This window comes from Contarinia nasturtii, unplaced genomic scaffold (genome assembly GCF_009176525.2).
Source record: "Contarinia nasturtii isolate CC-2019 unplaced genomic scaffold, AAFC_CNas_1.1 Cnas_scaffold_285, whole genome shotgun sequence".
Classification (NCBI taxonomy): domain Eukaryota; kingdom Metazoa; phylum Arthropoda; class Insecta; order Diptera; family Cecidomyiidae; genus Contarinia; species Contarinia nasturtii.
Window position 1 is genome coordinate 2,473,816 of NW_022197640.1, and position 27,322 is coordinate 2,501,137.

The 27,322-nt window shown below is 34.9% G+C and overlaps 1 protein-coding gene across 3 annotated transcripts in view; it reads left to right on the forward strand.

The window, feature by feature from the left end:
- LOC116337713 (flocculation protein FLO11) overlaps positions 1-27,322 on the forward strand; it is a 121,777-nt gene that overhangs the window by 23,930 nt on the left and 70,525 nt on the right. For all 3 annotated transcript variants that reach the window (XM_031762504.1, XM_031762506.1, XM_031762507.1), the window contains one exon: positions 20,005-20,044. The gene's annotated coding sequence lies outside the window, so the exon portion shown is untranslated. The remainder of the gene's footprint in view (positions 1-20,004; positions 20,045-27,322) is intronic.

The window sequence follows — 27,322 nt, forward strand, 5'->3', positions numbered from 1 at the left end:
AAAATTGCAGAGAGACAGACACATTTTCGATTTGTTAATCCATATGAATTTATGGTGTGCTATTGCATCGATATTGTATAGTTTGATTGGGCCAATTGACAGAAAAATATCGTTATGACTAAACGGAAACAATCACATTTCATTTCCCTTCGCCCACACAAACACATCGAAACACAAGTATACATATCGATTTTTCGTTGCAATTTTTTGTCAAAATTAAAGAGGATAGAAGGAAACAAAAATGTTGAAACACAGAGATAAAGAATGACATTCATAAAATTCATCGATAATCGGTGGTTGGATTGAATTGAATGATGGTCAAAGTTGTCGCCCCGAAAAAAAAAGAGAAACGAAGAGACATATAGTGCCATCATAATTTGTTGAGCGATAAAAATACAAAATTCGAATCACAATAATAATCAACAACAATAATAAACCGAATCAATGGAATTTGTATTCACGGAGCACTGCTTTCAGTATTTAAAAATGGACAGTGATGACTTATTAGGCTTCAATTTGGGTAAAAAAAGCTGGTGCCGAGCACTTTGTTCAATCATTTATTGCCTTCAAACGTGTGTTCACGTTTACAGTTCAAATTAATGCTGCATCACATATTGAACAAAGAACAGCACATAATATATCACATTCGACACACGGAACACATAACCAAACGGCAGCTATGCAAAATGATGAAAGGGAAAGAGTCAAACACAAGCGAGAAAATAAGAGCGAAATGAAATAAATCGTGCATATTGTTGATACGAAATCCATCGTTATATCACAAGACAAAAAGAGTCACAATTGAAAAGACTTGGGAGAGGGAAAAAAAGTGAGTACAGAACCCAACCCAACCCACACACCTCATAGCCATAAAATATATTGACAATTGGTGTCAACAATATCAAAATGCTGAGATGATTTAAATGCGTACGTGCGCGTGACTGAGATCATTGCTAAAATGCGTATGTGATGATAAGATTCGACCAAATATTCAGCACATAGACAATCTGTGATTGCAATCAAAATACTGCCCAATCAAGCGACATCAGGGGACAGGTGGAAACAAGACAAAGATAGAAACGGAAGAAATGAAATGGACAAAACGAAAAAAGAAACTGACCGATTTATGGCTAAATTAAAATAAATTCACATTTTTTTTTGACATATGAAGCAATTAAGCAGAAAATATATGGGCCCTTAAAGGTCAATTGTAATCATTTATGCACAATTCAACTGTTTTTACGAAATATTCGTATAAACATGCTTGATAATTTCTTTTTTGATCAGGTACGCTCACATAATTTCATGCATACCGCACCAAAAATGAAGAGAAGCGATACGAAAAAAAACGGCTGCTACAATTCGCGCAACACTGCACCGCTTGATAACTTTTCGTATTTACGCGCTTTTTTATTCAACACGCACACTTTTATTCAGTTTTCATGGGAGATTCTCTGTATTCGAGTTTATTGTCGGTTGGAATATGTATCTGTACATTGTGCTTACGTTGTTATTTCTCTCTCTCTCTCTCTCTCTCTCTCTCTCTCTCTCTCTCTCTCAATCTTTCTTTGCATTTCTGCTTTCACCCATTTATCTTGGCCATGTAAATACACAATGCGCCAATATATTATAAGGTCCCACTGGATATTTGGCCGTTGGTATTACTGTTGTTTTTGGTGCTGCTGTTGTTGCTGATAGTAGTTAACATCGTCATTTGCACATTTAATGCAAAGAGTAACACAATGTTTTTGAGGAGAAGAAGAATCAATCGATATATTGCTTCATAAAATTGAAAATGGTAGTTCGAAAAGAGAGAGGCACACGCACAAATACAGACAACTCGACACCACACAGAAAATAAAGAACGAAAGAAAGACAGAAAAGAGCGTTGGCTAGATGAAACGGCATCGCGGTACATCGAAAAGAAGGAAAATATAAAACCGTTAGTCGTAAACTTTAGCGCTCTGAAATTAACCATAATAATTTGGTTGAGGATTTTATGTTGTCCCTATAATTCATATTCACAACCGTATAGAGGTATAGAGAGCGCCAATACCATGAACAAACGCTTCATACGCTTACAATACAATTACCATTGTCGACATATTAGGGTGATGAGATTTTTTCACTCTTCATATCGCAAATTCATTCTTGGTTTTACTCATTTTCGATCATCAGTTGTTGTCGAATCAATGTACAATCAATTTGAAAATGTTGCATATTTTTCCATTAAATCGACAAGCAATGGCATATTCACAACACCCTATTGCGCACATAAAACATAAACGATGCTCGGTAGTCTGTATCATAAAAAAAGAGATATATACATAGATAGATACAAAGGCGACCGTTCAATAAAAACCGAACGAATGAAAAGTTGGATGGAAATGAAAGATGATGCCCATCGTATAAAGCATCTAAAGTCGATGAAGCTGATGTAATGAATACATTTGAAGTAAGCACGGAGTAGACAATTATTTATCGTTCACTGGCTGCATCATCATTCTCGATGGTCTTTTTGTTCTTTCGTCTCTTTGTTGTTACGGTTCGTACGCGCTCAATCTCTCTCTCTCTCCCCCTTTCTCCTTCTTGTACAGTTAACGTGCACGATATATTCACTTTGATTCGATCGCATAAAATCAATGTTGCTATTAGAACAGTGTTGATTTCTTTAATGCTCTCTCACTGAATGCCTTTATGTTGTCTATCGTTTTGAAGTGTTTTTTTTTTCTTCGTTTTTATTCTTTCACAATTTCGTTTGATCTGTACAATACTTGGCTCAAGATTTTTCATTTTCAATTATATTCAACACATATATTCGCTTCGCCGCATATGGCGCATATCAAATGCGCACGCAGTTAGCACCGGTCATTTTGAGTTCGATCTCAATTGAAATGAAATAAAATGAATTGAAGCCAACGAAATAAAAAAAGGAATTATAATTTACATGCATTAAGTAACGAATTACCTAATTAGCACAACTTACTCGCGAAAGACTCAGCTGTTTATTGAGTCTTCCGTTGCATTTTCACACATTGTCGTTGTCTATATTCCCCTTTTTTCCGTCCAACAATGTTTGCTGGTGCCGTTGCCATTTCGTGCATTGTATGGATAAAATAAATATGCATTTAAAATACACAAAAAAAAAACACAACAGCAACCGGCCACATTTGATTCGCCTGGTGTGCGCGCACACCAAGTGACCGTAACATTATAATACCTGTTTGTCCATGTTCAATATAAATAAATTCATAACGAGCACATTAAATTACTGATTTAATCAATTGTATATTTCAATTATGGACCTTATTGAGGAGTAAGTGTGCATTATGTTTGGCGTTTTTGTTTTCTGTTATTCGTTATGGTAAAAAGAGGAAGGCGTGCACAAAAAAAACACAACCAACATGCGTCCAGCTAATTTATTCTAGTATTTTTTCATATTTTATTACATTGATTTTCTTTCATTCATTAAACAAACATTTTCCGATTTCTTTTCTTTTTTGTATATGGCCAACTACGCTCATTTAACCCCCGCTAGATAACTCTCTGTATTTTTCGATTTATTTCATTAGTTATTTCAACTGAGAATAAACCGACAATGAAAACGATACGTTCAAATTTATCAATACCAAAAATCACCGATCAAGAGATTATCTGTATTCATTAAAACCATTACTATCTATTATGTATGTGTGTGTGCGTGTGTGTGTGTTGCCGTTTCTGCCGCTTTTGCTGTTGTATACTCAAATTTAATCAGATTTCTGATTACCAATTGCGTTAGTGTACTCGAAATCTAAACAAAGATTGACTTGTCAAAGAATATTCAGAATGACTTTTCGAGTGGTTTCATATTGATAATGGATTGATGAGTTTGTCGTTTTCTTTCTCTGCCATTTCCATTTCAATTGACAAATGAATCGAGAAATCCACACACACAATTCATGAGATCGAACGAATGGCAAATAATCGACGCATTCAATCGATTCAACGAACAGAAGACGAAAAGAGAAAAAAAATAACAAAACAAAACACACCAAACGGAAAACATAATTAAATTCTAAACACGCTTGATGCAAACATATAGACAACCGCACACAGTTGGCAATAATGACAATACACACAGAAACGATGCATGGTGTGTCAAACTAATGACTCGCGCCGTGCGATATTAGAAATGAAATAAAATTAAAATAAAGCTTCAACGAAAAAAAAAGTGCGATACACCAAACAATACAATGTGTATCATTATTATGATACTATAAGCGAATGCGATTGATAAGTGTGTAAATGTTTCGTCTCTTTTGGTTTGGTTAGCTTTATCTAATTGTGTCATGACTGGCATTCCCACAACAAAATTTTTACACACAGCAAGAGAAAAACAATAATAACAATAAGATAGGCGCGACAACAATGAAAGCACGGCCACGATTGTCGGTATATACTAAATTCAGAATTTTCTATTCTATTATTAAACATATTTCGTGTTTGTTTTACATTTGTTTGTTCACCTTCTTGATCGTATCTGTCGTCACCTTTAGCCGAACATTGTATATGACTTTGTCGAAACGAGTGTTAGCGTTTTGAAGAAACGAACGAACAACGTTGTTCACGCGCGCGATAATGGATATGCGCCCAAAACAGACATCAAACCAAATAAATTGGTTCGTTTGCATCCTCGCATTGTATATGTGATATGCCTTCCAGCATTTCGGATTAAATTTTGAAGGCGAATCATTTTCATCAACAACCCCGCAAGAGGCAGAAATAGAAAGAGATTTCAAATAGCAATTCAAACATTGTCGCTGGCGCACAGTCACAATAGATAGACGAAAAAAAAATGATTCAAAGTTTTCTTGTAAATGTATTAACGATGCAATTGTGACAGCTACAGCATATGTTTTTATTAAAGAATTCATGGAAATCTATTATCTATTCGCTATTGTTGCATGCCACAGTGTTGTCGACAAATAATGATGACGACTATCATTATTTTTCGCTCATTTCCACATTGTAACTGAAGCCTGCGCTTTCATTCCATTTGATGCATGTTATTTGAAGAAAAAAAAAAGAAGTAGGAACTGTGTGCAGTTCTGAAAATTCGCTGAAGAAAATTTCACCTACGGTCGTTGTTTGTGGTATTTATTTTCAAACTTTTGATAAAATATTTAATTTTTTTTGTGTTCGTAGTAGCGTCGCCAAAGGAAAATGTTACCTTTCCGCAAAGCTCAAATGTGATTCAATTCGGTGATTTTTGCAAAATCAAATCGAACACCGTCGACGATCCAAACTCGATAGATACTCATGAAAACACAAACATACCATTGCCGGCACGCCAAAGACTTAAGGAAACAAAGCGTCATTGCTTGGCCTCAACCATATAAAAACCGAACCGAGCAACAAATAGAAATTTTCGATTTAAAGCAAGAGAGACACACACACAGCGAAAGAGAGAGAGAGAGAGAGAGAGAGAGCGAAAAACAAAATATAAAATTATTATTTATGTTAAACATGATTGCAATTAGTTTGATTGAACGACGCTGTTTTATTCCGAATACGAAGCATATATAAAGTACGCTCGATTAATGTACACAACAAATAATCGCTTTTTTGCTTTTCCACCATACAATTTTAGTTATGGCCTTTGTGTATTGTTTGTGTGTTGCTGTTGTTTGTTTATTTGGTCGTGCTCGTTTTTTTTTACTTTTCTCTTCTTATTTCTTCGATTTACAGTTATAAAAGCCTCTCACCATGCCATTGCCGTTGTTTATTCACTTCTATGGAACTTTTCTCTCTCTTTCATGTATTTTTCGCCAAACGAAACTAATTCGTTACTTGTATTTGTTTAGTGTGTTTTTTTCATTCATTTCTACCGTTCTATATAACATAATGTGCTGAATTGTTTCGCCACAGTTTATTGATTGAAATAATATTTCGCATGGCTTCCTTTTCACGAAAATAATATTGAAACGGCATTGTATGTTTGGCGTTAAATAGTTGTTGAAGAGTTTTATTCACGATGATTATGACCCAGAGGTAGTTAGAGCTATAGGCGATTGCCTCAGGGTCATGTCAACCTATAGCCGATGTACACAATGTATCAACTATCCGCAACATTCACTAGCTTCGTTTTCTTGCTCAGCCAGTCAATGCGATTGCGACTCGAATGGTGTATGAAACGATCAACAAATCGAATTGTAATTTAGATTTCAACATCTTAACTTTCTGTTACACATATGAAATGAATGATTGAATGTAACTTGATATTGTGAACACCTTTTTTTCTCTTTCTATTGTAATACATTGATGAGTTAAATTCTCCTGAAGCGTAGCCAAAGCATCAAAATGAGAGAAAATTGAATTTAAATGAAATATAGCGCACATGAAGCGACTAAATACAATCGCATAATGTTTGTGCTTGTTGTGAATGCCATCCCAACTCAAGGGACTCTAATGAACGTTGATAATTCACATTAAATCATGGTAGATGATTTAGAGAGCATAAACAGTGTCGCGGTGGCCAAAAACGTTTTTGCATCGCACACGACATCATTGTCGCTTATGCACATAACACTCATTTCAAATACTTTCACGTGTTTATTATTTGACATTGCATTTACCTACTTCACTCAAGTCGCCGAATGAAAGAATATTTTTTGTCAAGCAATCTTCGTACGTTTCTTGTGCTCAAGAATTACGTGCCTGAATGAACATACGTGTGTCTTGTGTCTCACCTTTTGTCTTTATGTCAGCCACGACAGGCGGATTGGGGTTTTTGTGTATATGCACATTCTTTGAACTGATATCAACAGCAGCAACAGCAATAGTAGCAGTTGACAAAAACAATTACCGATAAATTAATTCCGCCTTTAGTTTTTTATTTCTGCTGCTCTCACTCCACCGTTTTTCACCGGCTCTATTTTTTCTCTCTGTGTTGCTCACTCTATCGACCATATGTAAGAGTGTGTGTTTTTGTGCATTGTGTGAACACAAACATTTAAAAAAATATGGAAAAAGAAACAAAACTTTAAACATAAAATAGCAGCGTAACTGCTTGCCCGCACGCCACACATGTATTTATTTGTTGATTTTCCCTCGTGTATTTAATTTTGAATATAAAAAAAATACACCGCGCTTAACACTAACAACAAGAACATCACAAAATAAAACAAAATGGAAACAAACTTTTAAAAAAATGCCAAGAAAATAATGTTTGTGTACTGTGCTTAAAATTATAATGGAGAGTCTCTTTAATTATCGTTGTTTGTCTCTTGTTTGCTTCGTTCACTGCTTCTTTGGCTTTATAGTTCTTGTTGGTTTCGTCTTCGTTGCTGCTACTCATTTGCTGATGAGAGTATAGGAAAATGCGAGCGTCCGCGCTCGAACCACTGCCCGCATTAAACAAAATTAAGTATTACATTTTTGATGCAGAAAAAAAAACCCGAATGTGTTACAATTTTTAATCGAATTCAATAACGGATAAAAAATTAATGGCAATTAATATTTTTTTATAACGATTGACTAATTAAGATCTTATTTTATTTATAGCTCGCATAATTTATCGTGTTTTGCCGAATAAAAGTGCGTAAGTCAATTTGCCTGAATACAGATCAAAAATGAAAGCACTCATTTCGGACACGCTTGTTTTGACACTTTTTTTTGGCTTTGTATCTTTACGGCTTGCTATATCTCTTCTCTGTCGCATTCCATCTTGCTTTGAGTTTATTTTTCTCTTTAGTCGCTCCACCTCATTCGCAACAAACTGAATTACAGTCAAGTAGTTGCTCAATGGTTTCGCTATTATCTGATTTGTAGCTACATTTATGTCTTCTTTACGTTTGAATCACTTTAACACCATCGTCACTTTTGCATCTAAGTAAATGGCATGCTTGAGCTTCCAAGAGATCTGTGACATTGATTATGATAATCATCGGAAATCGCATAACTCGCGAATTATTTAGCATTCTGGTCACTCTAAATAGACACAGGATGAATGTATGTGTATTTGCTCGAGCGCACAATGTGCAGCACGCTCTATTTAGTGTTTCAGTTTTTAATTTCCTATGTGAAATATCGTGCAAAACAGAGAGCATGACTTGTACTTTCTTCGGTACAACATTCGTGGGAAAAAATCGACTGGAAGCTAAATGACCAAATATTTTATTAAAACATGAACAAAAAAAAAGAGTGAAAATAATAATAATTCATTTAAATTCTCAATGGCAGCAGACATGCGCTCGCGCGACCTAACATTTCGTAAACGCTTCCACATAATCGTTTTATCGCTTTTTTTCTTTTATTCCATTTATTAAAGGTACTGTATGTCTAATAGATACAACAATGTGTAGTTTGTGTATGTGCTTTTTTTTCTAATTCTAGTACTGATAAAACCGTACACACTGACCAACAACCATAAAACATTTTGTTCGTTGTTTACACAAATAGGCAAATAGATTGTTAGATATGCGCGACGATATTCATCATACAATAATATAAAACGTGTATACAGAATATTTTATTTAATTTAATGGCATGTTTTGAAGGTTTATGAATATACAAGTATTTGTTTATCTGCGATTTTTTTTTGGCTCATTCATTCATGCGATCGCCTTTCAACATATTCGTTCATCGCGTTCAGTGGCTTTGATTACGTTCACTCATGTCACGTTCGGTTTTTTATTCGGGCCGTAATTTTGTTTTAGTGAAAATTATACTATTCCGTATGGTGTTTGGTTGTTGTGTTATGTTGCATCGGTATTTCAATATTTATTTGTAATTATCGTTAATCTGTAAACCTTTTGCAGCCACCAAACTGGCGTTGCTCCGGTGTTTCAGTGATGTCGATTTGCCATGCAACATTCATACCGATTTATACACTATTTCACGTTTCACTTCGTTCGGTGTAACGCTCTTATCGTCTGCTTTTATAGCATTTAATTGCGTTGTTAGTGCACACATGACATATTGCATTTAATTTTAAATTTTTCAGCCTCAACAAAAGCGTTCATTTGGTTTTATGTGTATGTTGAATGTGACGCTTCGCATCACACATACACACATATTCAAAATAAATCTCTAATTGGCCAGTAGATCTATCTCTCGCATATATACATGTGTGTGCTATGTCGCTTTGAGTATACAATGGGAAAACCAAATGGCAGACAATAATTTATGCATACACATTTTGGTGGTTGAGTTGCTTGTTATTTTCGCTGATCATCGTTGGCGTTTAGTTAAAATATTTTATTAATGGTTATTTATGATTGGGACGAATTCTCACTAACGGCGGCACTCACCATCATTGTTTTTGTTGTTGATATTATTTTTTTTTTGTTTCGGATCGTATTTTAAATGAATTAATGTAGATTTTGAGTTAATTTTTTGGGGATTTTCATAAAGTTTTGTTGTTGTTTTTGTTCCTCTTTTATTTCTCTAAATTATGCATTTAATTTTCTTTATTCGGTTCGTTCCATTCTTCGGTTGCTCTATCATATCAATTTATTGACTCATTTTATTCGCACTAGAAGAACTGGTGAATATTGAATTTGACAAAATGTATCTTGTCAAATGAAGAATACGTACATCGCATTCATTCGTATTTATCGAATTCTCTATTCTAATGTCTTGTGATTGGTTGTTTTCGAAATTGACTAATGTGATAATTTGTTTTGATTATATCGAAATTAAGAAAATGTGTTAATTTAATGAGCAATCAGAGTGAGTAAAAGAGAGATAGAGAGATCGAGAGAGCGAGAGATGGAAAGAGACTTAAAGAATGTGTTTGGTTTTATATTTTATGGCTACATTTATGTGTATATTTTGAACACAGTTGTTCATCGAAATTAAAATCGATTGCTTAATCAAGTGTTGGGTTTTTGGTTACGGCAACTCATGCCGCTAACTGACCTTTTATGGAATTTTGTTGTTCGAACTTTAAACATGTTTTATTGTGTTGTGTGCGGCATCCAGCTACTGCAGCTTTCGTATCATTAAGTGAAATGATTACATTCGTACATGGTTATTTTCTGCTCATCGATTTGACTTCTCTATATGAGAACGTCGAGAGACAATTTGTTTGTTATGCATAGATAATGTGATAAAACATCACAACGAGATGTAATAAATCGTTTGAAGATGATTTGATCCGATTTATCAAATTCAATAACGTTTTGCTATTGCTTCTTTGCAAATCCAAAGCATGCTTTTTTTTGTTATGCTTAAAGGTGTTCCTGTTTACTAAGTGTGATGATTTTAATCGTCTTAAATACTCTTGATACGTATGCAAACCTACAGAAAATATACAAAATTGCAATACTGTTACAAAAATGTTGTCGGAATGTCGGTTCGATGTTGAAATGCTAACCAGTGTTGAAGACAAAGCGTTGACCACAGTTATTCTGAAAGCTTAAAATTACTTCAAACAGAACTAGAATATGGATATTGATACGGCAAAGCTTCACACAATCCAGCTATCATAGTGATTCGATAAAAACCGAAAAATGGTTGACGATGCTACTGCTGAATGCGCAGAGGGATCTTTTACGAAAACTAATGGCCAAATTTGTGCAAATGCAATCCTTGTATTGTTTGAATCAAAATACACAAAATCCAACAACCGCATACTTCCAACAACGACAGTACCGAATGAAAAATTTACCACATTAAATCCTTTGCGGAGCATTGGCACAACAGCCAAAGCTAACATATCTATATAACATATATATATGCATGGAAAGGCGAATGGACGCAATGGACGTATACCATACTAAAAGGGGAAAAAAAAGATAGACTGAGAGATTGGTACAACCCATGCTAGCCATATCATGCACAGATACCATTAATTTGCGTCCGTTCATTCCATTCTTTGACTATGCTCGGCTCGGTGTATTTATGAGGCAAATGGTTATACTTCAATACCTATATGCAATGCTCTCTTCCTGGAATGGTTGAGGCATTTGCTTCTATCTTTTCAATATACTGTCGCTGCTGTTTTTATTCTTTTTTATTCGGTTTCGTGTGTTTCGTTGCCCCCGTTTTTATGCACATCTACGTATACGCTGTTCAGATATCAACTATATATATTTTCAGATATTTTTCTTGGTACGATTTCTTACTTATAGACAACCAACATTATTATTATTATTATTATTTAAATTAGCATATTTTTGCGTTGCTATGTTTCGTTTGAGTAAAAACTCAATCTTTTTGTTTCGATGCGCATACAATCACTCTATATGTACACGTTATTAAATTTGTATTTTCGATGTGAGTGTGTCATTTTTTGTGTGCCTCAATACGCTCTTTTTTATTATTTTTTTCTTCTTTTGTATCTTTTTTCCTTTTGCTCAGGTTTTTTTTTTAAATTTATCTCACTTTATGTGTTATGTTCTCCTGGCCGTATCACACTTTGTTGTTGTTATTGCTGCTGCCTTTATTGTGCACAATTTGAGTTTTCTTTTTATCTGATGTCAGAGCGGCTGCCAATGTTTTGTTTTATCCCGAAACTCGGTTCTAGTGATAGTGAAGTGAAATTTGTTTAACGTTCATTTCACAAAAATGAAGAAATGTTATGCCATTGCTAATTTAGTTTGTTGCAATGATAAAACTTGAATGTTCGTCTGAACTCTGGCAAAACTCTGTCTGCCACATGAATTGAATTAAGTTTTGCTACGCATTCTTCATCATCATTGCCGTTATTATTATTAAATCATGTTATAATTACAGCAGCACCAAACTGTACGTGAATGACAACTGTATTTGTGTGAACAGACAATTTTTTTTGTTTGTTGTTGATTTGTTTGTTTGCTTTTTTTCGGTAGAAATATCAGCAACAAGATCCATAATAGATGTTTGCACTTAATAAAAACCCCATTTAATGGCTGAGCTTTCAAAGTTAATTGAGTCAAGCGAAAAAAAAAATTAGATGGTGATATCAAAAACCGTGGCATTTTGATTTATCTGACTGAAATTGGCATTCATTCCGTTACTTTATATACAATTTGAACGTTTCAAATGTCGGTTGCACGATTGTTGTTGGAATATATTTTCCACGTTCGTATCGATTGAAAAGAATACAAAAAAAAACACACAGCCAAAGAGAGAGAGAATGTTTGTTGAAATGTGTATCGCGAAGCTAATTCACTCTTCCATTATTACGAATGAGCACAAAACAGAACCGAGACACAGATTTTACAGGCATTCAGTGATTCAGAGAGATAACGAGAGAGAGATAGCGAGAGAGAGAGAGAGAGAGAGAGAGAGAGAGAGAGAGAGAGAGAATTTATTGATTATCGTAATTATTATTATTAATTTGTTTGTCATTTTGGCCAATCAAATACAGCAACCGAATCGGTTAGAGCTCATTAATCGTGAATCAAGATTCACATCCATTCTGTTCATTCAATAATCCTGTTAACTGTGTAAATCGGAAATAAAATGCGAACACACTGATACACACAAAAAAAGCAACCTATACATACGTAACTACATCGTTTTCACTGTTCAATCGACATTCAATGCACTGTTCGACAGAAAATAAATCCACAAAAAAGATCGATCAAACATAAAAAAATAGATAGAGAGAGAGAGAATGATAGACGAGAAACGAAAAGTGTTAACAGGAAATTCGAAAATCAATGGCATAAAAAAAGCGTTCAAAAATCTTGCGTCATTATTGTTTGGTGTAGAAATATTAATCGAATAGCGACACTTATTCGATGACAAAAAAAGAAAGTAGCGATGAAAACTGTAATATTTTCATTGTGAAACAATCGTCAATTATCCGATATATCGGGGCGAATTGAAATAACTTCTCGTCTATTTATAGGTGAAAATTAAAAAAAAAAAAAAAACATTTGGGAACAGACAAACACAAAACACAAATAAACATGCCATCGTTCGTGCTGTCGGGTCGACGAAAGCACACTCACATATACACGTCAATCTAAGTCAAAGAATTCAGCTTTGCTCGTTCATTCATTCATTCAACAAGTCAATTTAGAAAATTTAGTGTGTAAGTTTGATCTACGGCTTATTGCTTTGGGACTTGGGCGCTTTTGTCTATGTGCAGCTCGTAACCAAAACCAAACCGAATATGTAGATTTTGGTGGATTTGAGAGACTGCGAGTATTTACACAAACTATTCAAGCATCGCGGCAATGAAACAATTTTATTATTTTTGCTATGGTTTGGCCAAGTTTTGCGAAAGAGGCAACAAAACATGAATTAATGGCACCAACGTAACGCAAGTGAAAAAGACGAACGACACGAAAAAAAAGTGCGTTTATCTGTGTGTTGAAAACATGAAGAGAAAAGCGCACAAAGCGATTAATTCACAAGTTAACTAAGAAAACATCTTAACTTGATTCGAAATTCATCAAGTGTAATGACCTTTTCTTTTATTGTATACGTAAATATTTCTCATTTCAGAAGATGAAAAAAAAATACACGAAGAAAATGCGGCAGATTGTGTTTTTTTCTCTCGTTTTTTTTTTATTCTCGCTGTCGTTGTGCGGTTGTGTGCGCTTTTATCCATTCCATACAATTCTTTTAAATCATGTTGAAATAAAAACTCACGAAATTTTAATGGATTGTACTTATAAAGAAAAATAATAAGAAGAAGAAGAGGCGAAACAACGACGACACCGACGACGGCAATGAAAAAACACACACTGCCAGTTATGAATGTACGGTGCTACAATGTGCACATTTATGCGCATATTTCTTTTTCAGCGAACATGGGCAAAATGCGATCGAAACAAGTATATAGACACACATAAAATGCCTGTGTGTGAGCATTCGAAACCGAAATGATAAAAAACAACAACAATAACAACACATCACATTCACAATAGTAACTCTTCGTTCAGTAATGAAAGAAGAGTTGAGGCGCTGCTTCACTGTTCATAATTCTTTGATTTGGTTATATTCATTTATTTGATATTTGTGGCTTCATTCTACAATGCGGCGGACTTTGCTGATGTTGTTGATGTTGTTTATTTCATTGTCGTTTTGTTCATTGTTATTTCGTACTTATTTCTCGTTTTGTGGGCTCTTCTCATATCTACATACATCGTTTATCTCAATCGCTTAACACTGGTCACATGCCCAGAGGATTGTCTTCATCGATTACGCTTGGTGAACTGTGATTCAATACACAAGAGATTCGAACGAATGAACAAGAGACAGAAGAATGAGTGAGCGAGCGAGTGCACAGGAAAACGTGTTAAAAGCGTTCCGATCCGATCAACTCACATAGAACAAGCATTTACATGTTCAATGTATTTGATTGTGTGTGTGTGGTTTTTTTTAGATGGTGCACATTTGGTATATTTGTCAAGTGGCCGGATTGAATTTTATTCCGTCTCTTTTTCTTCTTTTTTTCTTTTCTTTCCGGCTGAGTTGAGATTGTGATTCCCTGACTACGTTTCCACAATATACATATCATTCACAAAATGTGTGTGTGTGTGTATGCTTCTTTGATGACACAAACAGTCAACGTACATTCAAGATAATTGTGTTTATCGCATAAGACTAATATTTGGTGACGACTGCACACAGCAACAACAACAAATCAGCAGCATCGGTTAAACAGACTCTTTTTTTTTGCTACATCTTGTCACCGATATGTGCATTTTGTTTCTCTTACTTTTTGCCATTGCAACAAGTCTACAAGGCAGTTCCGCCACAATCAAGAAATACTCAAAACTCATTGGGTGTATTGATTAACTTGAAGTCAGATTTAAACGACGTCTTTTCAGAAAAAAAAAATGTGGCTAATAGTCAATCGATTGATGTTTCGGCACTTTTCTTTCATTCCATCCATACCACTGCTTCTATTGCTCATCAGTGGAGTTTTTACGTTATCCGTTGCCCTTGTATACATGATTGAGCACTTATATCGGTTACGTGTTTTTTTCTTCTTCTCTACAATCCATAGCACGTACACATTTCTTTGCGCAGCTATTACTAGTTGATTATTTGACTAATTACTTTGATTGGTATGTATCGTGTTCATTCGACAGCTCTCGAATCTGTGTCTTTTATTTCTCGTTCGCTATTTCAATTCGATAATAATTATTTTCTATTACATAATCGATGTTATGAGGCACTTATTTTGGACGGTTTATTTTTCTTCTTATTCTGCCATCATTCCGAGCATTTTGAGCGTTTTTGTTCATTTTTCATCGCCTTCGTTGAATTGAAAGAGAGAAAAATATCGTGCTCGCACACGCTACCACATGAAATTTTCAGGAAGAATATAAAATGAAAGATAGAAAAGACTAAATGATATAAAACTGGCTACAACAACACCACCACACTACACGACGAAGAGACAGAGGCACAACACTTAAAGAGTAAAAAAAAAGTATAACGAATAAAAATTAAGAGGGAAAGAGAGAAACAAATACACACGTCTTACAATCATTTCATGCCTGCGAATGCATTATTAATACCAAAGCCCAACATTTTAATTTTTCTTGATTTTCTTCCCATTTTCCCTCGTTTTGTTGACTCGTTCGACAATCATATCCAATGGTTTATTTGATGTTGCTTTAATTATTAAATTCTCGTTTCGGAATTTGTTTTACTTCATTTTGTGTCTGTGCTGGAGTCGCCGTAATCGCTGCTGTTGCTCTCCAGTAGCCTCATATTATTCAATACAGGCGTTATAGTGTGTTTAACGAGTACACGCATTGAAACGTCAATAAAAGGAATGAAATAAGTTACAAAATGAAATAAAAGAACAAACAAAGTCAAAAGAGATAGCAAAAAAGGTGTACAGCAAAAAACCACCGAGGAATGAGAAAAAAAAAGAAGAATAAAACAAGAATCACACGATGAAATCGCGTGCGATTTCTGCATACATTTTCGGTTATGCCAGAAGCAAAACAATGTGGCTAATTACAGCATAACTTTTGAATAAAGCATCGATTGTCGAATCAATCAATGCTAATAATCACAATTACTGCATCCAATCGCTCTTTTACACTCTTTTTTCTCTCTCTCTCTTATTCACGCATACACGCTCGTTTATTTAATATGAAATAAATGTGACAATCGTTTGCGATACTATAGCATATGCTTTTAATTGATTCATTAGATGACTGCTTTTAAGTAATGTTTAATAATTCATCGTTGTTGGTTCATTGAGTGGCAATCAAAAAGCCATGTTTGTGTCATTGCGCGGACTACATATTGATATATGTAGAGTATATGTGTTATTCCGTGTGTGTCTTTTTCCGCCCTATGCTTTTACGCCTCATATCATTGACTCCATTTCTGTGTGCATAAAAGTATACGGGGAAATCCTTTTTTTTACCAACAAAACATCGTTACATCACACATCATATATTTGTGTGTAAATCGACATTTCACTCAATGCAATACACATTTTGCGGCTTTCCTTTTTTTTTCGAATGCGATACACGGTACGCTGTTACGGTTTGTCGTTCTCATTTCGATTCTTTGTACTTCATTGCGGTGGTCTATATGGTCAGCATACCGAAATTTGTCAATCTACGCCAAAATTTACTTCGTCATTGCCGACTGTTGTTTTTTTATTTTTAATGTAACGCTTACCTTTTGCAATTCGAAAGCAAAGCACAGATCTCATGCCATCGTTATTTGGCATAATGCAAGAACTTAGCTCTTCATTTCTCAATGGTTTTATACGTTTAATGTGTGATACATACATATCGGTATATATTTATTCAGTTGACATTGTTGTTGCTGTTGGTGCGATTACCGCGTCTGTTCTTCTCTAAATACACATATGCACACACACACGCACACACCAAAACTGAGTCGTAATTTGTCAAAAAAGGGAATTTTGTATTGCAACCGTATTTTGAACAGTCGTATGCCTATTTATACATATGCATAGTATAGTCGACACGGACCCTTTTATATTTCCATATTTTGCTTCGAATTCAATTGTCAAACGCAAAATTCCATGAACATGGGGAGAGAAAAGATAGAGAAAGAGAGAATTCCGAATGAGTGTGTGAGCCCAAAAACTGGATGAGGCATGCCTAGGCAGTTGGTACACAATAAACATCTCGTCGTAGTACTTCATCGAATTATTTACGGATGTATTAAATTTTGAACATTCTCCACCCTATCATTCGTTCGGTTCGTTTTATACCCTCTTTTTTGGTGCTCGTTTCCACCGTTCATTTTCTCTTTCGACCTCTGTCTCCCTTTTTTTTTTTGCCAATGAAGTAGTAATAAGCATCGCTTATAAATTTATTATTTGTTTGCGTGCAAATCAAGAGAGACCAACTGAAACTGATTGAATGAACCGATGAAAAGCCAACCAAAATAACAATTTCCAATCGTTAAAAAAACAACAACGGGCGCAAGTCCTTTAAAATGTGTTGCATAAACTATACAACATCAAGAGATTCTCTATGTCAAATAAAACTGAACATTTAACAACATCAAAATATCGTCGCATCGGTGATTACGGTCTGCCGATTTCGATCGATTTCTCGACAATCTTCTTAATTAATTGTTTTTCAAAATCTGATTATCTCATTGGCCTTTATCTATTCAATCAATTATTAAATTGTCTTATTATAAACAATTGAACAATTAACACGATTACTTTTTTCCCGTTGTCCTTTTCCCGTTGTCCTTTAAATATCACCCTGAATGTTGAATCAACGTTTCGACTTTGAATTGCAATGTTTGTTTGTAGAAAAGTTTAGCACTGCTGCAATTGATTATGAAATATGGAAAACTACGGCACGGTATGCGCTCAGGCATATAGTGGTCACAATCGGCAGGAGCTTATGCAATCATTGCTCAGATTTATCCTAATGTTGATATTATTCATAAAATGCACACTTCTACATTCATCTGCTTTGTTTATTGTATTTTGTATTGCGTTTTGCCACTTTAAATCTTTTACTCTTGTTACTATTTTTTTAATCGCTCTCTTCTCTGTGTTGTTTTATTCACTCTGGTTTTGGTCTACTGTGTGTTTGGTGTTTGCCTCTCTGCGCTTCTTTGTTTCTTTTCTATTGGTGTTTATTCTGCACCTCGGAAAATGTTCGCGTATAAATCGCTTATATTATGTTGTTCGGTGTAACGTGTATGGATGTGTGTGTGTGTGCAGCACACCGTTCAAATATAATATTCAAAGGCAAAATGTGTTATGGCAAATGGTATTATGCTACGCTTGATTACAACAGCCATCGCACTCTCCAAACTATAATAATGCTGGCATCCACCGAACATAGATACATACCGTGCTGCGTGTTCGGCTGAAGTATTGCGTATGCGACTCTATACACACTCTATACTCGTCAGTCTCTGATGTGTTCTGTGTACTTATGCCCATTATAAATGTGAACAAAATGTAAAAAAGGAACAAAAAAAAAATTGTCGATGGAACAAGAGCGTAAAGAGAGAGAGAGAGAGAGAGAGAGAGAGAGAGAGAGAGAGAACTGACTGGCAAACACACAGAGGAAAAACGAAAACCATCGCAAAGAACGGGAACAAGAATTGAATACGATGAAAGCCAAAGCCATGCAATAAGAACCAACAAAAAAAAATAACTCATAAAATTTTATGGATTTTGTATTTTTCTCTCGGCGTTCCTTTTTTTTTAGCTTCTCCCTGGTTCGCCAACCAACTTGGTTGAATTTGTATGAACTGTGTGTTCTCCGTCTTCGTCTCTCTCTCTTGTTCGCTCTCACTCTTGTTTTCATTGTTCTCAACTGAATATTTGTGTGCAGTTTTAAACCGTCGTTGCTTTCCTTTTGCCGAACCGTGTGTATATTTTGCATCTTATTGATTATACCAAAAGCCTTACAGTTGCGTTTGCTGTTATTGAAGGCAATGCGATACAATGTGATTGTTGTTGTCGTCACCATTTCACTTCTGTTGGTGGTATGTGTGCTCTCTGCCATCTCTAGCTCTTTGCGCCTTCGCCTTGGTGTGTTATTTCTTATTAAATATATTTTTCATGAGGAAAATTAAACAAGCGTTAGATTTTCTCTCTTTCGCTCCACACTCGATTCACCATTTGTTTACAATGATACAGAAATGTGCATAGTTTTACTTTGTATGTGCATGGCAAATGTACAGCATTTTTTTTTTTCAAACGTAGCACAAAACCTATTGAATTGTTTGAATAGGAGCAAGAATGAGGATTGAGCTACACGCACAATGTGTGTGCGCGCGCGCATTCTCTCTCCCTCTGTCACACACACCAACACATGTATATGCATACTTTCTGGCCTGTTCATTTCCTATGACAAACATCGAGCAAATGCGAATGTGATCACATTCCATGCACAGCACACATATTAGAAAAAAAGAGACGGGCAATTTTCTGTGTACACAAACCGTAGTTTTTTTTTTCTCGCTACTCGTTCAAGGGGAGTTACAGGGAAAAATGAATTGTTGTTTTTGCCTTTATCTTCAATTTAGCTTGTTCGTTTTTCACTCAACCAATTTGGTGTTGTTCGGTGTATGTGTGTATGTTGATGAAACACTCGTATCGTAGTCGGTTGGTGATATATTCTACTCCATTTAATAACTCTTTCGTTTCTTTTCCCTTGTTTTTTTCTTCTTCTTCTTTCGTTTCTTTCATTCTTTCGGTCGTTTATTCGTGCTCTTTCTGTTTTGCTTCTTCTTGTTCGTTGCTGTTGTTGTTTTTGTTGTTTCGGAAACATAATTATTGAATTGTTTGGATGTCTTTTTAACGCAAATGCACTTACTCCTTGAAAATATTTTAAGTATATTTGACTTAAGAACTTCATTGTATCATATGGCAATATGTCAAACATAAAAAAAAACGAAACACTGAAGCGATAATATTCAGTAAATGCGTACCAATTTACTCTCATTTGATGAATTTATACAGTTGTTGTTGGTGCCAAAACGAAATCGAAAATGACTGTTTGAGCTCTTTGGAAATAGAACATACTGATTAGATTAGTACCTCATATTTAGAAACTGACGCTAATGAGCATGTTTGTTTCGTCATAATTTCAGGTGAACGATGAACTACATATGTGGTATCACTAGACGCGTGGTAAGTGACAATTTTTTTTGCATTTATTTTTTATTTATTGCAATCAAATTTAAGTTCTTTTTTAACAAACGTAAGAATACCATTTAGCCACTTGTATATACAATGTGTTTTGTTTTCATTCATCTAGTTGAATTCATTGATATTCAATTGATTGTATCAAATAGTTTTTCTTCCTTTGATAAAGAACAAGAATAAAACTGAAAGAGAACAAAAAAATACCTCCTGACATTTTTTATCCATTAGATAATGAATCATTTATTTTCAACACAGTATGAACAATACCGTAAAAGCTAATTGAAGAATCAAAAGATAGAAAAAGAATACCTCATAGTGTTTGAGATATCAATTGAGATATGAAGGCAAATTTAGCTTTTGAAAATTGATATAACATGGTAAAATCGACGGAATGTCCAATTCAGCTGTACAAAGGCCAATAATTGCAACACTACTAACAAAAACATCACATCCGATTCTCTAAACCCCAATCCATTTGCATAATTCTGAAGACCGAAATATATTTTACATTGTACAACAATGTACAATTGTACATAGAATACCAAAATATGTTGTGTGTAGCATTTTCGTTGTTTCGCATGAGTTGTCGAAAAAGGGTTCACTATTTGTGTGAAGGAAGAGAAAAATGACACATACACACACACACACCCAGAGAGAGAGAGAGAGAGAGAGAATATATATATCGGTCTACAGCGCATATGAAGCAGTTTTGGTTTATTTCAAATGGTAGAGAACGAGAGCGAGATTTAATTGTGTATATGTGCAGATGCACAGATATACAACATATGTGAGAACATGCGAATGAGAGGTAGAGGGAGAATAACAGAGAGTTAGGTATATTCTTCAACGTAGTGAATATATCATACGATTTGTTATTGCACCCAAAGAGCGTTTGATAAAATGTGACAATGCCGTGCATTCGGTGGTAGCATCGAATGCGATATAAGCAATTCATCCAACCAGTCAGCCAGCTAAATAACGTTTTATGTGAATATACATGAATATATGGGATATAATGCGCGTGTGCTTGTGCGTGTGGCATAACATTATCTTTTCTCATGCGATATTTTATGAGTTTGTTTTTGTCACTTGGTTATATTCATGCTCACCACTTAACCAAATAATGAGGATGTGTGCATGTGCCATATTTACGTAAATCGCTTGCTACTGTATTGTTGCCGTTGCTCATCTGCGCTCTATGAGCCGAATTCTTTCATGACATTTCAAAAATTGTTGTTGCGTTAACCTGAGTGCCGAACTGAATGTTTGCGAAATTTGATCAGTGCCCAATAGTCGTAATGCCAAACGAAAAAAAAATACATTCGAAAAATGGTGAAAAATATGCTGAATTGGCACCGGTCTCAACAAGAATTTTATTCTTTTCTGTTGACTCTTTTTTTTCTCTCATACACCATAATCATCATTGTCAGCCTTTTTTATTATTCTTCTTTGTTTTAAACACACACACACACACACACACACACACAAATTGAACGTTAAACACAATCGAAACTGAAGGTAACGAAAATTAATGCAACACCGAACGAAAATTGCTTCTCATTCAAATGAGGTTTGACTTTTATGAAACAAGTGGTCCTTATCCAAAATTCACACGCTATGAGACAATCAAGGAAATAACGCAACAACCATTTGTGTTTGCTTTGGGTCGCTGTTTTGTTGTACATATTTTGCCAATACAAAATGCTATATATAGGTACAGTGTGTGCACAACCGAAATATTAGAGACACACAGATAAAAAGAGAGAGATAATGTTAAATCTTAGCCATATGCAAACAAAATCTGGTTGTGCGTTATACAATTGCTCTGGTGTTTGTGGCTTGTGCATGCTTCGGATGCACACACAACTGAAAAAGAAAGAGTAAACATTTTACAAGTATCGCTTCACTGTTTTCATCGTCTTCTCGCTTTTTTTTATCGCTCATCAAAAAGAACAGAACAACAAAACTAAAACGAATATCAAATTGTACCCTAAGCAAAAAAAAAAAAAAATAATCTGGTAGCGCGCTCTTCAAGCGCACTTCATACTCTTTTATTAAAAAGATACATCCAAAACGTTGTTCGTCGTCATCGTCAACTTTGTTCTCTTTATTTTTCTCTGTCTATCTGGTTGGCGATGTTTGTTTCCCATTTGCTTTCCTTTTCTACCCTCAAGACATTTATTGTGTGAATACATGCAATGAAAATTTACGATCCGTACACAGCATGTTGTTGCAAAGTTTTTTTTTCTCCTTCATTTTCGCTGTTTCTCTCGCATATATTTTTCGCATTAAATTGCATGTTCCCACTAATTTTATACTTTGTATTCACACATTTGTCGTGGACTTGATCCAATTTTTTTGTTTCGTGTGTTTATTATAACACACGCACAGATTATTCGCGCAGCCACTCATGCGATTCATGAAAATGGATTGCCTGTTTAAATGAATGAAAAATTGATTTGCGATTATAAACAAAAATTGATTTTGTTTTTCATTGTAACCTACACGCTCATATCTTTAAATTCAATGCGTTTATCTTTTCAAAAGAAAAAACAAATAATCGATGTATTCATTTTGATATACGTTAAAAGTATGCGTGCTTAGTAAATAAATACTTATTGTATTGTAAATCAAACGAACATATATCGTGTTCAAGATTGAACGAAATGATTGAATGTGGGAAAATGACACGAGTCACTCTCGTTTTTATTAATAGTGTTTGCATGCAAATCCATGTCAAAAATTATATTATCACATATTTATGGATCAAATGAGATGACGTTTCACGCGCCAAACGCATCGGCAAACATTTAATAACGAAAATGAAAAGAAGAGAGAGCAAAAAAAACACGAAGAGATTATTTTCATAAACAGTTTTGTTACCCATTTGTCGCATTCTCTTCAATAGCATATTGGCCTGGGTGTGAATCATAAAAACGAAGATTTGAATCGATTTGTGCGAAACGTCTATATATAGTCAGTGTGGAAGGCATGTGTTTGTGTGTATGAGGGAGGAAGATATCACGCTCACATTGCACACAATGATGACAAAGGAAAAATATTGAAAAATAAAATAAAAACGAGAGAAATAAGAAAATGATTATTATGCGCATTAAATTACAAATGTTGCTGCTGCCGCCACCGCCACCATCGTTTGCCGGTTTTTATGATTTCAATTTAATAGTTATACTCTTTGTGTATACATCAGTCAGCCGTGAATCTCTCTCCCTCGTCTTGTTTTGGTATTGTTGAAAACACTCTCATCTCAATTACAATGAACTATAATGTTTGGTGCGCGGTGGCGCGCACGCGGGCTCATACCCAAACTACCTACCGAAAAAACCGTTTATCTATTCTGCTCTTTATTTAGTGCTTATGTTATTTTTCTCAACAATATCATGGCGCGTTAACCAAATAATACACGGCGAACAACAATGACACATTCGGTTTGAGTTTCAATCCATTTGGGGTTCGAGAGGTCAAAATTAAAAACATTCCAGCAAAATAACAGCCGACAAAATAGAAAACTACTGCTATTTTTTTGCAGACGTACATGAACTGCAATTGATTTTTACTGTTACAATGATCTAGTTAAATCATTTAATTCAAAACCCACATTGATATGATTAGAATTGGTATCGTCACTAAACATTCACAATCTCTTTTTATGTTGACTCCTCTTTTTGAAGAATGGTATATAGTGTTTTCCTTTTGATTTTCGACCGGGCGAGAGATAGAGAGAGAGAGAGAGAGAGAGGCAGAGAGATTGGATTATTGTACTCATACAGGCAGACGTTCTGTTGTTCAATCGAATGGAATATAAATTTATACAGATTAATATGTGACCATCTGTCACACATAACATTGAAGTTGGCTGTACTAAAAATGTACGTTCGGGACAGCACAAGCAGCAGTAGATATATGTAATAAAACGCACACCACACAAAACCATACGAATTTGACGAATTCAACAAAATGAAGAAATGGAAAATGATGTTGAACAAAGAAGCCAACGGATCCGAAAATAAAAACGAGCATGTGGAGAAAAAAAAGCGACACAGAGAACAAATTAGAGTGCACGAAGTAACGACGAAATGATATGAAGAGTGTGACAAACTAAATTGTTTTCGGAGAGACAATAAATGTACACGAGACTGTCGCATTGAGTGTAATATGGAAAATACAAAACGAAGAAAAGGAATGAAGAAAAAAAAACAGAAAAAAACGGTTTGCGTGTGTACTGTTTGATTACATTGATTGTTGATGAAATTGTCACCTCTTTTACTTCTTAAGTGGCTGACTGAAAGATACAACCATAAAATTTAATCGGCATTTTTGTCAATTTTGTTCCCTCTATGCCGATTTATTTTGTGCGCTCATCAATGAATGTGCGTATATATTTGCATCTAACCCCAACGGTATTTGAAGGCTTGAAGGCGAAGACGAAGAATATAAAATAAAATGTATAACACACCCGATTTAACAAAATGTATACCTTTACGTTGCTTCGAATTTTAGCATCTCTTTGATTATTTAAATCAATTAAAATGTTTCCGTTTCATGCCATTACATTATGTTTCCGTATTCAGCGTGGAACTATTCTACTTTTAATAACATCATCGTTTATCTCATAATAATTCATCAACCCATTCAAAATCTACGATATATTTTCGCATTAAATTTCGCAGCAATGATTCACTTGCTTCGGTTCTGTTTGTTTGTTTTTCTATCATCTCAGATTCAAAGACTTGATAGCGATTTAAATTAGTAAAAAAAAAATCATTGGTTGAATTCACTTAGTCAAATTGTCGATGAACAATGAACATATTCACATCATGTAAATAAGCGAGTCTCATCATTGGCAGTGGAAAATTTCGCTTGAACGATCCTGTATATAGAGAGTTTTCATTTGAAAACCAATAAAACGAAAAACATTATTGTGCACATATCGTTCAATCAAAGTGGAAATCAAAAATGTTTAAACGCAGTTCAATGTGAGTCTATACATATATTTTAAGTCGTTTGAATTAATTGAGCATAAATGATGGTATATTTATATAGAAAACCGGAAAATATGGAATCAATATCGTTACGCCATAGAAAATGGATATAAATGTTTTGTGTTGCGTTAATAAAATCGAGATAATGTCGTGCATTTGCGCAGAAGAATATTACGTCGAGTTTTTGGCACTGAGGGTGTCAAATCTTGATGATTGCTAATATTGACACGATAATAATTTTTCAAATATCTATGCTGCATGCTTCGAGAATAACCAGCTTGAAGTGAATAATTAATTTTCAAACATTTTGTTGTTTCAATTCATATTTAAATGGTTTAAATGGGTCGACTTTTCAGCTATTGTACGAAATGATTCCATTAAACTTAATTGTGATTGAATGGATAAAATGTTAGAGTGAGGAAGAGATTTGTGCGGTAATAAAACCGGAACCAACAAACTTCAGATGGCCAAGGAAAAGGAAAAATAGAAAAAGAAAATGGTGATGAAGAGAATTGCAAAGACTAACTACAACAATGGCAAACTTGATAGGCCGAAAAATCAACATGATTTTCGGAAAAACATGGAACATACAATAACAACCGTACTTTTTTTGGTGGGGGCTATCAAAGCATCATCGTTCAAATTATTCTGATGCAAACGTAAATCCAAAACCGAATCCGATAAATATGAAACGATGTGTACTATGTTTTAAGCCAAAATGTATGGGCAAATATTGCCATTGGCCCTGTGTGTCTGTGTACACGTAAAAGCGAATATAATGTTTGAGATATTAACTTGCACAGGGAACATTGAATATCATCATCCGCGTAAATACGTGTATGATAGCAATCATGCAAACGGCTGAAGTAAAGAACAGATATATACGCACACAGGGCGACGCTGCATACTTACATTTGCACACATATCAATCTGTGTATGCTCGAATTGTTTACATTCACTCTCATGAATATGTTCTTGAATAGTATATGCGCGCCATTCTCACATGTGTATTTGTTAGTATGTGCCCTGTATGGATGTGTTTGTATGACTATAAATGTATTGTGCGCCTCCGTACGAAGTGAACCAAACAAATGGCTAAGTAAGCAAGCAAATTGTGAAACCATTTTCATAAAACTTAAATTTCCATCATCAAATGTGGATCGCCTTTTCCCACTTTTGGTCCACAGCCTATACGATGGTCATAGTTATTGTTCTATTTGGGTTTTTTTATGCTGCTACTTCGTCTTCTTGTTGTTCTTCTCTATGCACTACTTTGTACTCACATTTTACAGAAGAAGAAGAAAAAAAAACCAACTATTCAACTCAGTCAGCAATAATGGCACTACAAACAGATTGATTCACACGACCAGCGCTCCAGCAAAATAACAGTGGCAATAGCGTTACGATATCTATATTCAACACAAAATGAGCTATGGATATGGATCGTCGTCTTTCCATTGCAGTGAAGAGCTTGAGCATAAAGTATTACACGATTTTGATTCAGTGCTAAGGGCATGCATAGATTTCGTCTTACAGAATTTTCTCCATATAGCATGCACTATTTACGGCACGGAAAATAAATGAAAAGACTTGAGTACTTGGCTTCCTAATAAGTCAATTTCATACTAAACGTTCACTTAAGGACGATGATTTTTAATTTTTTTTTCTTTTGCTTCTTTGCTTTCTTTTTGCCCTGCTGCACACAACCGAATTCTGATGGTACCGATGTTACCATTTAAGCGATTGGTTCAATAATCGAAATCAATTTTGTGCATTGCATTTTCTCGATTCGACAGTTGGGTCATTGGGCACATTTTCATACGTTGCATGGGTGATGATTGTGTTGAATTTGGCAGCAAAACTCTAAGGGATTGCTCATAAAATACGACTATCGTATTCATCAAAAGACATTTTCTCGCTTTTCACGAGTCACCAACGGCATACAAATCTTCACATATAGCCATCGCATAAAATGGAAAATAAAGCCAAAATAAGAGATACTCGGATCTTTTTATGCTCTCTTCTCCTCATCATCATCATCGTCGTCGTCGCATCTTTTGGATTTACTTCAATTCAGTGCTATGCTTTGACATGCTATACTTATGTGTATAGTGCGGCACATTTTTACACAGCATAGAATGGAATATATTCGTATGAAGAGCAGCGTTAAAACGAGAAAAGCATAACAGCAACTCAACACATACATATAAACAATTTCTCTCTCTCTCTCTCTCTCTCTCTCTCTCTCTCTCTCTCTCTCTCT